Source organism: Leptonychotes weddellii, chromosome 9, assembly GCF_054177405.1.
Source record: "Leptonychotes weddellii isolate Sample4059 chromosome 9, ASM5417740v2, whole genome shotgun sequence".
NCBI classification, from domain to species: Eukaryota; Metazoa; Chordata; class Mammalia; order Carnivora; family Phocidae; genus Leptonychotes; species Leptonychotes weddellii.
The window spans coordinates 108,735,500-108,746,787 of NC_138377.1; the positions used below are offsets into that span (position 1 = coordinate 108,735,500).

The window sequence follows — 11,288 nt, forward strand, 5'->3', positions numbered from 1 at the left end:
CTTCTCTCTTGGGTCACCGCCTCCCCTTGTGGTTTTGTTATCTCTGGGCTTGCCCCGTGATGTGTGTGGATGTCCTGATCGTTTGGGAGCTTGGCGTCTCTGCTCCGGCGGCTGTCTTCCTGAAGAGACTCAGACTCTCCTCCGCTCTTCCCTGGCATTCAGGAGCAGTGGCTCCTGTGGGAAGTCCCACCCCCTCTCTTCCCGCCCATCCTTCCCCTTCCCCTCGGTCACTTCTCTTACTGCAGACAGCTCCCTCGCTATAATGTGGCATCCTGGAAGGCACAGATTGGGGGTTTCATTATGGTGGTGGTGAATAATAAATATATTTGGGTAAAAGATTCAACCAGCACACACGTATTTAATAAATTAAAAGTGAACACCCCCTTAGCCTCCCCTGTTTCCACTCCCCTCCCCAGAGGAAACTGCTGACAAGCATTTGGTCCTTTCTGGTCTGTTCTGTATGCCTTTGCATCCATACGTGAACTTGCAGATATGCGTATGTTTTCTAGCTAGCTTGATGGATCTATACACATACGCCCACCCTCTAGCTGTCTTACCATTTCCACTCCGCAATAGGCCGTAAGATTTCTCTCTGTCTGTACATATTCATCTACCTCTTTTAGAAAAAAATGCCTTGAAGTATTCCAGCGTGTGGACTCTGCCATAATTTATTTAACTGTTCTTCTCTTTATGGGCACTTAGGTTGTTTCCAGTTTTCAAAATGATGGCTGCAATGAAAAATCCTCATACAGACATCATTTCAGATGTATGTGAGTCCTTCTGGAAATGGCGTTGTTGGATAAAAGGATATGCAGATTTAAATTTTTGATAGGGAATGCTGAATTGCTTTTCTGAAAGGCTTCATTGGGACTCCTTCTAAAGAAATAAATTTTTTAAAAAAGAGAAAAGCAGCCAAAAAAAGTAATTCACCACCAACAGCCAAATAAAGGCGAGAACACTCTCTTAGGCCATGAACTGGGAAATGCAGTAGCCCAGAAGAGGCCAAGGACATGGGCCAAGGTTTGTATCTTTTCTGAGTTTCCTTTGTTGTCCCCACACTCCCTGCCCACCACCCCTTCCTCCCCACCCCAAAAAAAGCAGTCTGTAGGGAAAGAAGATGAACAACTGAAACCCTCAGAACTTACTAACATTCCTCAATTTGGAGAGCGGGAAACTGTGATGGCGGGCTTTGGCAGGGCCAGGGGTTGGGGGTGGGGATGCTCCTGGAGCCTAATGGCCCTCAGCAAAGTCAGGAGAGACCCGGCCTCCTGCAGGGTGCTTCCCAGGTCTGTTTGCATGCATTCTGGGAGAATCCCGGAGCTTTGTCTTCCAGTGTACCCATTAGCTCCTCGGTGGCGTCCATGCTTATATTTAGCCCTCTGAATCTCAACCATTATATTTGGGAAAAAAAAAAAAAATCAACAGTCTTCATGCTTTTCAGCAGTTTTAGACTTAAAGAAAAACTGAACAGAAAGTTCAGAGTTTCCATTTTCCTCCTCACTCCCAAACCCCCGCTTTCCCCTATTACTCACATCTAGTGTGAATATGGCATATTAATTAGCATTGATGAGCCAATACTGATATATTATCATTACTATTAACTAAATTCGGGTAAGGTCCCACCGAGGGGGCCTTCGCTCACCCCCAGCTCATGCCTGGCACATAGGTATTGATGAATGAGCTGGCCCCAAACATGGTGTGGGGCTGGTGGGTAAGCTGCAGCTCAAGTCCTCAGACCCTGGTTGAGTGGCCGCTCTGCCCACCTGGCCGTTAGTCTCCCTTAATGAGCATCTGTCTGTGTGTGTGTCCTGGGGACAGTCCTGATACTGAATCAACAACATTCCGGGGGTCACCACTGAGCACTGTCGTAGGTGTTGCAGGTAGGGGAATATTTCATGGACCACACAGCAGGTGGAAATTGCAGGGATTTCCACCCCAGTAGGTGAGGTAGATCATGATAGGCACAGGGCAGGACAAGGGATGGGGCCTCGGGGTGAGTGGGACACCATGGAGGTCAGGCCTGGGGTGTCCGGGGAACAGCAAAGAGCCCGTGAGGCAGGGGCAGAGCACGTGACCAGGAGGAAGGCCAGAGGGCCTGGAGGTCGGGAGTGGCGGCTTTTCCTGCCATCCTGAGAACTTTTACTTTGAATGGCAGTGGGCTGTTGGAGGAGGAGGTTGAGGAGAGGAGGACATGATCTGACTTCTGATTTTAAAAAGTGTATAACAGCTTTACTGAGATAGTCCCATACCATAAAATTCACCCCTTTAAAGAATACGGTACAGAGGTTTTTAACATGCTCACCAGGCAGTTATCACCACCATGTAATCCCAGAACATTTCCATCACCCGTACCCCTTAGTGGGCATCTCCCATTTCCCCCTCCCTGCCCCAACCACTTCAATTTCCTTAAGCGAACATTTCATTGAAGTATAACCACCGTACAGATGTGTGCACATATCCTGGACTGAATGTTTGTGTCCCCCCAAATTTGTAGTTTAACTTAATGCCCCATCCCAGTGTTAGGAGTGGGACCTTTGGGGGTACTTAGGTCATGAGGGTGGGGTCCTCATGATGGGATTAGTGCCCTTTTTTTTTTTTTTTAAAGATTTTATTTATTTATTTGAGAGAGAGAGAATGAGAGAGAGCACATGAGAGGGGGGAGGGCCAGAGGGAGAAGCAGACTCCCCGCCGAGCAGGGAGCCCGATGCGGGACTCGATCCAGGGACCCCAGGATCATGACCTGAGCCGAAGGCAGTCGCTTAACCAACTGAGCCACCCATGCGCCCCGGGATTAGTGCCCTTATGAGAAGAGGCCACACAGCTCTGTGAGGATATCCACCATGTGAGGACATAGCAAAAACTGGGCAGTGTGTAACCCAGAAGGGAATTCTCACTAGAACCCAGCCACACTGGTGCTATGAGCTTGGATTTCTAGCCTCCAAAACTGTGAGAAATAAATTTCTGTGGATATGCCACCCAGTCCATGGTACTCTGTTTTAGTAGCCCAAGCTAACGGAGACCCTGAGTACATAGCTGCTCCGAGTTGTGTCCAAGGACCACGCTCGCCAATAAGGTAGGGTTGAAGCAGGCAGCTCTGTGAGGAGACACAAGATCATGGAGGCCATGGCTGCCTGGGGTGGTGGGGAGGACCAGAGGAGGTGGAGTTCTGGAAGGATCTGAAGCTCAAGCTGATAATGTGTCCTGGTGGCTCACAGGTGGGGTGAGGGAGAGAGGAGTCAAGGGTGACCCCAACTGGGCAGTGAGTTGTAATCAGCTGGGAGTAGGGGAGGCTGTAGGTGGAGCTGGATCTTTTGCAGGGAAAACTTGGCCCCATTTGAACACCTCTGAGCTCAAGGTGCCTGTTAGACACGCATTGGAGGTGCTGAGAGGTGGGCAGTGAGTGTGGACTTCCAGAGAGCTCAGATGGAGTTACACGCTAGGGAGCGGTCAGTTTAGATGGGTCCCAATCCGTGGACATGTACTAGGTGGCACATCAAAGGACAGCCCACCCAGCCACAGCTGTAAGCTACTGAAATCATGATGGGCCTAGGGTGTGGTCCAGGGGCCTTAGCTTCCTGTGCGGGCGTGGTGACCCAGCCAGAGGCCAGGGAGCAGTTTGGGGGCTCAGTACCTATTTCTAGGATTCACTTGTCTGGGGATCCCCTGGTTGGGGTAGGGAGGGGGAAATGGGAGATGCCCACTAAGGGGTACGAGTGATGGAAATGTTCTGGTATTACATGGTGGTGATAACTGCCTGGTGAGCATGTTAAAAACCTCTGTACCGTATACTTAAAGGGGTGAATTTTACGGTACGGGAATATCTCAGTAAAGCTGTTATACACTTTTTAAAATCAGAAGTCAGATCATGTCCTCTTCTCCTCAACCTCCTCCGACAGCCCACTGCCATTCAAAGTAAAAGTTCTCAGGATGGCAATACTTCACATACTATGCAAAATTTTTAGTCCATCTGGAGCATTTTTACACAATTAGTGGCATTTCCATCATCTTACCCCATTCCATCATGCTGAGGAAATTTTTGTGATAGTCGAAGAGAAGGGTCCTTTTGGCATAAAACAAAACGATAACACTCTCAGAAGTTGGCAAAGTACAAAAATATACCTAAAAGTGCTTAAACGTGGCCCCATCATCACATCCTGCATTGAATGCTCCATATGTCCGGTGCCCAGACAGAAGGCAGGACAGGGGGCAGGAGAACAGAGAGGGTCGTCAGAATGTGGTCACCCCAGGGTTGGGGCCCTGGCTTCTCCCAGGACTTAGCTATGCCCCCTTGAGCAAGTCACTCACCCTTCCTCAGCCTCTCTGCGGGCCTGCTTGGGCAAGATAAGAATAGAATTCCCTCAGGGCTGTTGTGCTAACTCCCCAGGGTGCGTCTGCATACTCACTGACTTCCCTCCTGCTGGGTACACGGGCCTGGAGTCATTCCTGGAGGGAGGGCTTCCCGGCTGTAGTTTGCTGGACAAGCGGCGGGGGCTCCCGTCCGAGGACAAGGACCCTCCACCCTGGGCCAGTGGGTTGGATTGGTCCCCATCCCTCTGCCCTAAACCATTGTGTGCCCCTCTGCTCTCTCTGCGGGGGCCTGGGGCTTGCTGTCCCTCTGCTCCCCCCAGCACCCCTCTCTGAGGCACATGAGCCTTGTGGTCCATGCTTTCCAAAGTCACCATTTTGGTGCCTTTCACAGTGGATGCTGATGTTTTTTACTCCAGACACTTGACTGGGGGGCCCTGCTGCCTTCTGAGCCTGCGGAAGTACCTAATACGGCCTTTGTCACACGCGCCAGAGCAGAGCACCTTCCCAGGAACAGATGTTCTTGGAACACACCTCGGTTCCCAGGACCGTGTGAAAGGGGGGAGGCCATTGAGGTGGGGTGTGCTGGTGGGTTTGAGTTTTTGTGAAAGAGAGTGGGTTCCCTTCTGCCTTTGTCCTGGTCACGGGCTCCACCTGAGAGCACAGCCCTACGCCACGCCCCCACGTCTGGTCTTGCAGAGGTGGCCAGCCTAGACTTTCCCGCAAGCCAGTGCCCAGTGTGGTCCCCCAAAGCTGGGGGAGCACCCCTCTACCTGGCAGCTGGTAGCTGGGGTGGGCTCCTTCCCTTAGGACCTGTTTCCTCATCTGTACCCTGGGAGGCCCGGCCCTACAGAGGATCGGAGCATGAGGGCGCAGGCTGGTGCTCATTTCCTAACGCAACTTGCCCCTCCTGGGAAAGGCAGGAGAAGGAGGTGCCTGTCTTTGACTGGGTTTGTCTGTCGTGGGTTCCATCAGGGAGCCTGGCTGACGGGAGTGGGCTCTTGTCATCCAGTCATGGACCTGAGCCAGGAAGGCTGTTCCAGACCCACCATTCCACACCATGATGTGATTAGTTCCTTCCATCATAGGAAGAACTTTTTTTTTTTCCCCAGGAAAATTATGGTGAACCTTAGTGTTTCCCGTCTGCAGTGTTCTTCAGAAGACCTCATAGGGCTCACATTAGATCAGTAAGGAGAATTCTCAAAGAGTATTGAGGACAGAGTCATTAGATAGGTGGACTACTGAATTCTATTTCCTTTCATTATTTTGCTTAAAAATCTAGTTCCTTGGGCTGCCTGGGTGGCTCAGTCGTTCGTTAAGCGTCTGCCTTCAGCTCAGGTCATGATCCCGGGGTCCTGGGATCGAGCCCCGCATTGGGCTCCCTGCTCGGCGGGAAGCCTGCTTCTCCCTCTCCCACTTCCCCTGCTTGTGTTCCCTCTATCGCTGTGTGTGTCTCTCTCTCTGTCAAATAAATATATAAAATCTTAAAAAAAAAAAAAATCTAGTTCCTCTCCATCTTTTCAGGTCTACCCTTCTCATTTCTCATTGCCCTATGTCCTAGGGCAGCCTTGAGTTGTTGGTGTTGCTTTAGAGGGGTCACGGGGCTTACTCATCCCCAGCTGGCCCTGCCCTAGGCAGTTTGGTACATGTTAGTGTTCTTCCTCCTCCCAGAAGCCTGTGGAGATTTCTGAGGTCCCCCATGTTCTAGACAGGACAGGAGAAGCCCAGGGAGTTAAGTAGTTGGCTGGGGTTCTCAGGAAGCAAGCCCGGGCAGTCTGGCTCCAGATGGACTCCTAAGCCCTCCACAGTGGCCTCTGGGGGTGGTTGTTGCCAGCCTGGGGCCCAGGCCCTGTGCCCACTGCTACTGGGGGTGTGGTCAGGGCTACCCACAGCAAGGCCTAGGGTGCGGTGTGGAGGGTCTGTGTTGCCCTCTGAGCCTCGGCAGGAGGAAAGGCTGGACCTGGTGCTTCCAGCCCTGGGCTCTCAGTAGCACTGTTTGGGGGCTTATTTGGAGGGGACGTTTGGACCCAAGAAGGACTTCCTCTTCTTCCCTCTGGGCAGGTCAGAAATGTTGGAGTCTCGCCATCATCACTGTGTGAGGTGGAGAGTGGCGCTGTGTCCCCGTCAGTTTCCTGGGCCACTGGGTGTTGGCTATGGTGTGCCCATGTCCCACTTTCCTCCCGGGTGGAGGATGGACTCATTCATTCACTCCATGCATTTTTTATTGAATGTTGATTGAAAATCCCTGCTCTGATAGAGCTTGCTTTCCAATGAGGGAAGGCAGGCTATAACCAAGGTAAATGAAAGAAATATACCACATATTACATGGTGGTAATCGCTATGGGGAGGCATAAAGCAGGGGAGGAGGCCAGGGAAGGCAAGGTGGCTGGTATTGTGGTTTTAAGTAGGGTGATCTTGGAGGGTGGTATATGAGCAGCAGCATGGAGGAGGGGAAGGAGGGAGCCATGTGGACAGTGAGGAGAATGGCCCGTGTAAAGGGCCTGCGGTGACATCTTTCCGGTGTGTTCGAGGAAGAGCAAGGAGGCCAGGTGGCTGGTGCTGAGGGAGCAAAGGCAGAGGTATAGAGCGAGAGGTCATGAGAGGTGGTGGAAGAGATGCATGTCAGATTGTGTAGGGCCTCAGAGACTGGTGAGGACTTACCAATGGGAAGGATCATTTGGGCTGGTGCACCAGGACTAGATTAGAAGGGGCCAGCATAGAGAGAACGAGCTGTTAGGAGCCACTGCAGTCATACAGGGGATGGAGGCTCAGCCCAGGCATCAGTGGTCTTGGGAGAGCCATGCTAGGAGTCTGTGTTAACGTCCAAGGTGGAGCCATGGTTTCCCGAAGGGTGGGAGGACAAGGGAAGGAGAAGGGCCCAGGATGGCTCTGAGGCTTCAGCCTAAGCATCCTGAAGGAAGTAGCTATCAGTTGAGATGAGAAGGCTTTGGAGGACGATGAGAGCAAGTTCTCCATGTTCCATGCATCAGGGGACCCACTCTTGGCTTCCCAGGCAGACATTAAGAGCAGCCCCTGATTCTCTGGCCCTTGGAGGTAGAGGAAACATGAAGGGCTTTTTGGACACTGACTTAGCTGTGCCAGGATACCTGCCAGGGCCGTGTGCCATTTGCCTGAGGGCTGTGAGGAGGGTATGGCTGCCTGGCCAGGTCTGGGCAGGGCAGAGCCTCAGGGCAGGACCTTCTGGCCTGCACATCTGGGGCCCGGCCCCTGGTCTGTACATTCTCATTTCTGTTCTCTCAGACCTAGGTTTTATCTTTTTGCCTTCTCAGATTCATTCTTTTACTTTTTTAAGTTGAGGTATAATTAACACATAACATTATATTACTTTCAGGTGTACAGAGCAATGATTTGATGTTTGTATATATTGAGAAACCATCACAGTAACAGCCATCACCATGCATAATTACAAAATTATTTTTCTTGTGAGGAGAGCTTTTAAGATCTACTCTCTTAGCAACTTTCAAATATGCAGTACAGTGTCATTAATTATAGTCACCATGCTCTTTATTTTACAGCTGGGGGTTTTGTACCTTTTGATCCACTTCATGCATTTCCCCCACCCCGCACCCCCCACCTCTGGCATTCTGTTCTCTGACAGTCTATTCTCTGTATCTCTCAACTCAGGGTTTTTGTTTGTTTCTTTGTTTTTTTAGAATCCATATATAAGTGATCATATGGTGTTTGTCTTTCTCTGTCTGACTTATTTCACTTAGCATGCCATTAAGGTCTATCCATGTTGTTGCAAATGGCAGGATTTCCTTTTTTTTAATGGCTGAATAATAATTCTACTGTGTATATATATGCGTTTCTTTTTTTAACCGTATTTTCTTTATCCATTCATCTGTCAGTGGGCATTTAGGTTGTTTCCATATCTTGGCTATTGTAAATAATGCTGCAGTGAACATGGGGGTACAGATATGTTTTGGAATTAGTGTTTCCATTTGGTCAGATAAATACCCAGAAGTGGAATCGCTGGATCTATTTTTACTTTCTTTGAAGAACTTCCCCACTGTTTTCACAGTGGCTGCACCAACTTACTTCCCACCCACAGTGCACGAGGGTTCTCTTTCCTCCACGTCCTCGCCAACACTTGTTATTTCTTGTGTTTTTGATGCTAGTCCTTCTGACAGGTGTGAGGTGATATCTCACTGTGGTTTTGAGTTACATTTCCCTGATGATGAGTGATGTGGAGGGTCTTCTTGTACCAGTTCGTCATCAGTATGTATTTTTTTTTAAATATATATTTGTAAAGATTTTATTTATCTGTGTGAGAGAGAGAGTGAAAGAGAGAAAGCACAAGAGGGGTGAGGGTCAGAGGGAGAAGCAGACTCCCCGCTGAGCAGGGAGCCCGATGCGGGACTCGATCCTGGGTCTCCAGGATCATGACCTGAGTCGAAGGCAGATGCTTCGCTTAACTGACTGAGCCACCCAGGTGCCTGCCATCTGTATGCTTTCTGTCTCAGATTCTTTAGGGGCCAGGTGGAGAAAGGCCTCGCTGAGCTCACTTGGGTGGTTGAGCCTGGGGAGCAGATGTGGTGGGACCGTCCTCTGACTGAAAAGACAGCGGGCTGTGTGCGTGCTGGGCTTTGGGAGTGTGAGCAGTGGGCAGAGCAGGGCCGGACGGCCCAGCCCCGGCGCACAGAAGGCCTCAGGCAAGAAGCGACTCTTGCAGGTGACAAAGGTTGGAGCTCCCCCTGACCCTGGGGACAGGCCTGACCCTCTGAGCTCTGCCTTCCAGAGCTTGGCCATTTTTCTGCAGTGCAGGGGCCCAGTGTCAGTGTGGACGTGGCGGAGGTGGGCGTGGCATTGCTGGCCCCATGCCCTCCCAACAGGCCAGGCTGTCCTCTGGCAGTGTCCCCGTGCCAGCCCAACCCTGGCTTGGCTGTCACAGCTGGGTCACTTCTTCCCGGTGCCCACCTCCATGCCTCCGCATATTCTTTCTGGGGTTGGGAAGGAGCCGTGGAGGGTGGCAGCTGGGAGCTGTGCGTTACTCCCGGTCCATTCATGACTGTGGGGTTTATGAGTTGCTGGAGTGTTTACCACTTCCTTGTGAACCTTTCCTGGGTGAGCCTTGTGAGTGACTGAGTATAGGGTGGTCTGGGGAGGGGGGGAATGGGGAGGGACACAGTGTCACCTGGTTCCTGCCAGGGAGGATCATGGCAGCAGAGACCGGAAGTCCTGAGCCTGGCACATGGCAGGGTGGCCCCACAGATGGCTTCTGAATGGAGGGTGGATGAACAGCCAAGGAAGACTCCCTGGTTCCCAGGCAGCCACGCCTCTGCCCCCGTGGAAGGCCTCTGGAGGAGGAGTACTGCTGAAGAGCTGGCTGTATTTTTAGCCTCGGGGACACGCTGTACGTGGCAGCCTGTGGCCCGTGGCAGTTAACAGGCAGGTTGGTTAAAGGCAGTTTTGCAGAGTAATTAGGCAGCTTTGGGGACTGGCAGGAGGCTTTCCATACAGAATGCAGGGCCAGGGGTCGTGGGGAGCCGGGAGAAGCCAGGGAGGAGCTTTTCTGAATAGCTTCATCAACATACCCTCTGGGGGGGGAGCTCAGTATAGTGTCCAGCCTCTTTATTCTCCCTGAGGGGCTCTGCATTCCTTCTGGGGGCTCCTGGATGAACCCTGCCCCTCCCAGGTTGTCCTGCACCAAACCAATATGGTAACCCCCCTCCACAGTCAGAAACTTCTGGTGGCCCCATTTGCCTGGGGGTAACACCAGCCTCTGAGCTTGGCGTTGGGTGCTCAGTATGGTTTCAGGAGCCTGTTTCCTACTTCCCTGCCGCTGTGGCTGGCCTCTGTGACCCCAGCTCAGCGCTGCCATTCAGAGTCCTTTCCCACTCCATGTGGTGCCTTGCGTTTACCCTCCCCTTTCTTTAAGGCTGTGTTTGAGTCCCGTGTCTGTGGTTTGCTGGGTGCGGTGGCATTTGCAGTCTGTGGAACGCTGCCTTCAGGAGGCCAGGGGGGCTTCTAGAGGGAGCGGGGGGTAGGATCGGGAATGAAAACTGCTGCAACAGGCCAGGCCGAGAAGAGTGTGCTTACCGCTGAAGCTCAGGGATGCCTTTCCCAGTTGGGATTTAAAGAATGAATAGGAGTTTGTCAGTACGATTCTGGAGGAACCAAAAAGGGAATGACTCGAACACTGGCATGAGAGGGGTGAGCTAGCAGTGGCAGGGGGGCTCGGGGCGTGATGAGGGCTCAGGCCTGGGAGCCCGGCTGCCTTGCACACCGTGGTCCAGAGTCGGTGACGTGTCATCTAGTACCATGCCCCCACGCGCCTCCTTAGTGTCCCTGGCTGTAGCTGGGGGCTGGCACAGCTGTGGTTCGGCCTGTGTGTTCTCTGCAGGGACAGTGATGCCCCCACCCGGTGGTGTTGGAGTGGGCCCATGGTGAGGGGCGTGGGGTCCGTGTTTGGACTTAGGAGGCCTTCAGCTGGGTGGCCTGTTCCGTGGACAGGGAACACAGCAGGTGCCATTAAAGCTTAAGGAAGCTTATAAGTCATGGGGGTCAGTGCCTTCATTCAACATGGTGGGGAGACCAAGCTGCTGGTGCTGGAGGTGGGGCCTGACGCCGAATATCTCAGTGCTCCCATCCTCCTCCAAAGTAGGGAAACTGAGGCATAGGTAGGTTCCTTCGTCCTCCCAGGCTGTACGGGGCAGAGTTAGGATGTGAGCCAGGATGGCTCCCTGTAGACCGGTTCCGCGCAGAGATCTGGGCAATGGCCCACGCCGGGGTAGCGCTGGTGTGCAGGCCGTGGGCTGAGTGCTGGCGTCCCCGTGTGTCAGGGAGGAAATGACGTCATTTGCACAGGGGATGGCTTGCACTGTGCACCCACGTGTGCACATGGTCAGCCTTTCTTTAAAAAGGCTTGGTTTAGTGTATTTTGTAGAATTTCCCCATATGTATGTCACACGTGATTTTAAGATGAATAACGCAAATGACACCGACCTCTGTATCTTGTGTCC

At 52.2% G+C, this 11,288-nt stretch overlaps 1 protein-coding gene across 3 annotated transcripts in view; it reads left to right on the forward strand.

The window, feature by feature from the left end:
- APBA2 (amyloid beta precursor protein binding family A member 2) overlaps positions 1–11,288 on the forward strand; it is a 223,033-nt gene that overhangs the window by 32,355 nt on the left and 179,390 nt on the right. The gene's annotated exons all lie outside the window — the stretch shown is intronic.